This window comes from Glycine max, chromosome 17 (genome assembly GCF_000004515.6).
Source record: "Glycine max cultivar Williams 82 chromosome 17, Glycine_max_v4.0, whole genome shotgun sequence".
Classification (NCBI taxonomy): domain Eukaryota; kingdom Viridiplantae; phylum Streptophyta; class Magnoliopsida; order Fabales; family Fabaceae; genus Glycine; species Glycine max.
Window position 1 is genome coordinate 20,611,850 of NC_038253.2, and position 4,391 is coordinate 20,616,240.

A 4,391-nucleotide genomic window follows, 5' to 3' on the forward strand; every position below is an offset into this window, starting at 1 on the left:
TTCGATTTTGGGAACTTACCGGTTGAAGACTGAAGAACGACGAAGAACGAACAAAGAACGACGAAGAACGGTTGAAAATCTTCGCGAAATCACCCACGAAAACGTCACGGAAGCGCCTCGGCTTGGATTTTCTTCACGGAAACAATTTTTCTCACTAATTTTAAGTGAATCTCAGATACCAGGAGGGTTGAATATTTTTGTTCTTCCCTTCTTCCCCTATTTATAGGAAAAGGAAAGAGAAGCTTGCCACCAAGCTCGCCCAGGCGAGCTAGGTTGCTTCCTCCAGAAGGCACCGCCTTTTGGAGAACATCCTGGAAGGCCCAAATGGGCCTGGTTGCTATTTGCACCCCCTTTTTACTAAATACACCCCTTGCCTTTTTTTGCTGATTCTTTTTTCGTAACGTTACGGAAACTTACGAATTACGTAACGATACTTGTTTTCTTTCTGTAATGTTACGGAACTTTACGGATTACGTAATCATCCCTTTTTTGCCTTCTGGAATGTTACAGAACTTTTCGGATTGCGCACTAACACTTCCTTTTAATTTCCGGCATGTCACGGAACTTCACGGATTATGCTACAATTCTTTCTTTTGACTTCCGGCATGTCTTGGAACTTCACGAATTGCCTAACGATGGGTGCCAAGTACCTCGAAGTGGTCAAACGAGGGTCGCATCCCAACAATGGATGGTCCCCGGACGAAATTAGGGTATGACAGTTGCCCCTCTTTACTTGTCTTTTATTGAGATAAAAGGGAAGTAAAGATAAGACACTAATTTCGTTCGAGCAAAACACCATTCGGCCGGTGAATCTCCCTGTCAGTGTGATGTGCCATCATTTTCTTCTATTTTCTAAACCCTTTTTGCACCATTTTAATTACTGATTGGTCTTAATTGTCAATTAATTAGGCAGTTTTATTATTTGGTCTCATTTAGCTAATTTGATGTTTTTAATCTAATTTCAGGAATTAATGAAACATTGAGCTTAATCCGGATTTTGGTTGTGGACTTGAAGAGGGCAAATAAAGCAACGCTTACCTTAGTTAATTTTTAATTAGGAAATTTTGCAATTTTATTTTATGTGGTTTAGTGTTTATTTCGTTTTGGGCCAGAGTATTGTAATAGGGCCCAGTGACTTTGAGTGACTCTTTTTAAATAGCAGCCTTGGGATTCATGCAGGGCATTCTGTTATGCCATTCATTATTCAGAGCTTTGTTTAGGGTTTTAAGTTCTTTCTGCTCTAATGCTACTGTTTTGGTTCTTAATGCAATTTCCCATTTCCTGCTTCTAATTACAATTTCGTTCTTGTTTCTTCTTCTACTTTCATTTACGTTTTTGTTTTCATTTTCGTTTCTGTCTCATTTACGTTTCTGTTATTTACGTTTCTGCTTCATGTTTCATTTACGTTTTCTGTTTGAATCTATGGAAGGCTAATTATTCTGGTGTTGTTTCCTTCTGAGGAAGAAGCCCAACTCTCTTTGAGGTTTCGTTTATAATGTGGTTCCCTGGCAGTTTTCCCTTCACCAGTTAACCCAAATTCGTGAACATTAATCAGTACACACTTCGTGTTCGATTAATTGCCTCCTAACTTGCGTTCATGCTTAATGGACGAAGGGCTAACTGGTGTATGTGGTGCCTAATCACGTATTGACAACCCTATGTTGATTTTCGCTTAGTAAATTGAAATAGGGTTGGATTAAGTGGTTACTGTTAGGGACGAATTCTCCATAACCCAGGATAAGAGAATGGCTTCTGAATCAGAGGAAACAACCCATTTTTAATATTATTAGTTTCATATTCATGTTTACTTGTTCTGCTCCTTAAATCACAAAACAAACAACCCCCCCCCAATCGTTACTGTTACTGCAAGTATATTATGAACATTTGGTTTATCATTGCTCGTTGGGAAACGACCTAGGATCACTTCCTAGTTACTGCATTATCATGTTTATTTGATTCGGGTACGGCCTCGATCAAATTTGGCGCCGTTGCCGGGGAGCAGTGTCCAAAGGTTCATAATAGCTAGATAGTGTTGTGTGTTTAATTCCTTCGTGTTTTATGTTTAATTGTTAGTATTGTGTTAGTATGTGTGTTAGTGTTGTTTAGTGTCCTGGTATTTTGTTTAGTGTGTGTTCTGTTTCAGTTTTCCTATTAAGCGCTTCCCCTGTTTCAGTTTTGGGTGTTTTGCTGTGAATAGTGTTTTGCGACGGACTTAGCGACCACTTTTGCTTGCGGCAAAACAGAGTAGTAGTAGAAATCAAGTAGAGACGGATTTTAGCGACCACCCATGCTGAATTATTTGAGATTTTTTGTTTTAGTAGCTAGAGTTGTTATTTTCTACTGAATTTTTTTGTGGTAACTTATTTTAATCTATATTTTGTGGGAAAAATAGCTAGAGCCTTTAGTTTGGTCAGATTTGAAAGTTCCAAAAAAGTAGCAAATTTTGTGTTTGTCGAAACTTCAAACGGCCATAACTTTTGCTCCGGTTATCAGAATCGCAATTATTATATATGTATTTGGGGTAGAAAAAACTTTCCTACGCCGTGGCAGCCGGGGCCGATTGAGGTCTCCATTGTCCAAAAATAGTGATTCTGTCAAAAGTTTTTTATTTTTCAAGTTTTATTCACTTATTTTTCTTAACCTACCATTTTTAGCTTCCATAGTTAGACTTTGAATTTTTGCCTGAAATTTTTTGTGCTATCTTCTCATCATTTTATAAGGTTGATCACAAAATTTCAAGTCATTTGGATATCATTTGAGGGTAGCTGTAGTTCAAACCTGCACCTTTATTTACATGACAAGGCAACTAGTTGTGCATGCTGAATGTAGTGTATGACTAGAGGCAATCCATCTGACTTACAACCCTTTGATCCTGAGATAGATAGGACATTTCATAGATTAGTTAGGCATCACTTTATACCTTTTGATCTTCCTGAGCATTCCATTACTGGTGAATCTGTGCATTATGTTATTGGTGATTTTGAACATCCTGATTTTGAGCATTATAATTTTGAGCATTCTAATTCTGAGCATTCTGATTTTGAACACTCTAAGAACATGGTACAACCTCCACCCCATGAGAGGACTCTAAGGGAAATGGATGCACCTGATTTCACCTACGAAAGCTTGCACATCCAATACCCTGATGAGGATGTCCCATATGTTCTTAAGACTCGACTGATTCATTTGCTTCCAAAGTTTCATGGCCTTGCAGGTGAAGACCCGCACAAACATTTGAAGGAATTTCATATTGTCTGCTCCACCATGAAACCCCTAGATGTCCAAGTGGATCATATATTTCTGAAGGCTTTTCCTCATTCTTTAGAGGGAGTGGCAAAGGACTGGCTGTATTACCTTGCTCCAAGGTCCATCACGAGCTGGGATGACCTGAAGAGAGTATTCTTAGAAAAAAATTTCCCTGCTTCCAGGACCACAACCATCAGGAAGGATATCTCAGGTATTAGACAACTCAGTGGAGAGAGCCTGTATGAATACTGGGAGAGATTTAAAAAACTATGTGCCAGTTGCCCTCACCATCAGATTTCAGAGCAGTTGCTTCTCCAATATTTTTATGAAGGACTCAGTAATATGGAGAGAAGTATGATAGATGCTGCCAGTGGTGGAGCCCTTGGAGACATGACTCCTGCTGAAGCCAGAAATTTAATTGTGAAGATGGCTTCCAACTCCCAGCAGTTTAGCGCCATAAATGATGCTATAGTCATTAGAGGAGTGCATGAGGTAGCTACAAACTCAACTGCATCATCTGAAACTAAGAAGCTTGAAGGCAAACTGGATGCATTGGTTAACTTGGTAACCCAGCTGGCCTTGAACCAAAAATCTGTACCTGTTGCAAGGGTCTGTGGTTTGTGCTCCTCTACTGACCACCATACAGACCTTTGCCCTTCCATGCAGCAACCTGGAGCAATTGAGCAGCTCAAAGCTTATGCTGCTAATATTTACAATAGACCTCCTCAACCTCAGCAGCAAAATCAACCACAGCAGAACAATTATGACCTCTCCAGCAACAGATACAACCCTGGATGGAGGATCACCCTAATCTTAGATGGTCTAGCCCTTAGCAACAACAACAGCAGCCTGCTCCTTCCTTCCAAAATGCTGCTGGCCTAAGCAGACCATGCATTCCTCCACCAATCCAACAACAGCAACAACCTCAAAAACAACCAACAGTTGAGGCTCCTCCACAACCTTCCCTCGAAGAACTTGTGAGGCAAATGACTATGCAGAACATGCAGTTTCAACAAGAGACCAGAGCCTCCATTCAGAGCTTAACCAATCAGATGGGACAGTTGGCTACACAATTGAATCAACAACAGTCCCAGAATTCTGACAAGCTGCCTTCCCAAGCTATCCAAAATCCCAAAAATGTCAGT

General features: G+C 40.1%; 1 non-coding gene across 1 annotated transcript; it reads right to left on the bottom strand.

Moving 5' to 3' along the window:
- Positions 1-3,435: 3,435 nt before the first annotated feature.
- Positions 3,436-3,542, bottom strand: LOC113000036 (small nucleolar RNA R71). The gene has a single exon (XR_003265307.1). It is a non-coding gene; the product is annotated as a small nucleolar RNA R71 (small nucleolar RNA).
- Positions 3,543-4,391: the final 849 nt, after the last annotated feature.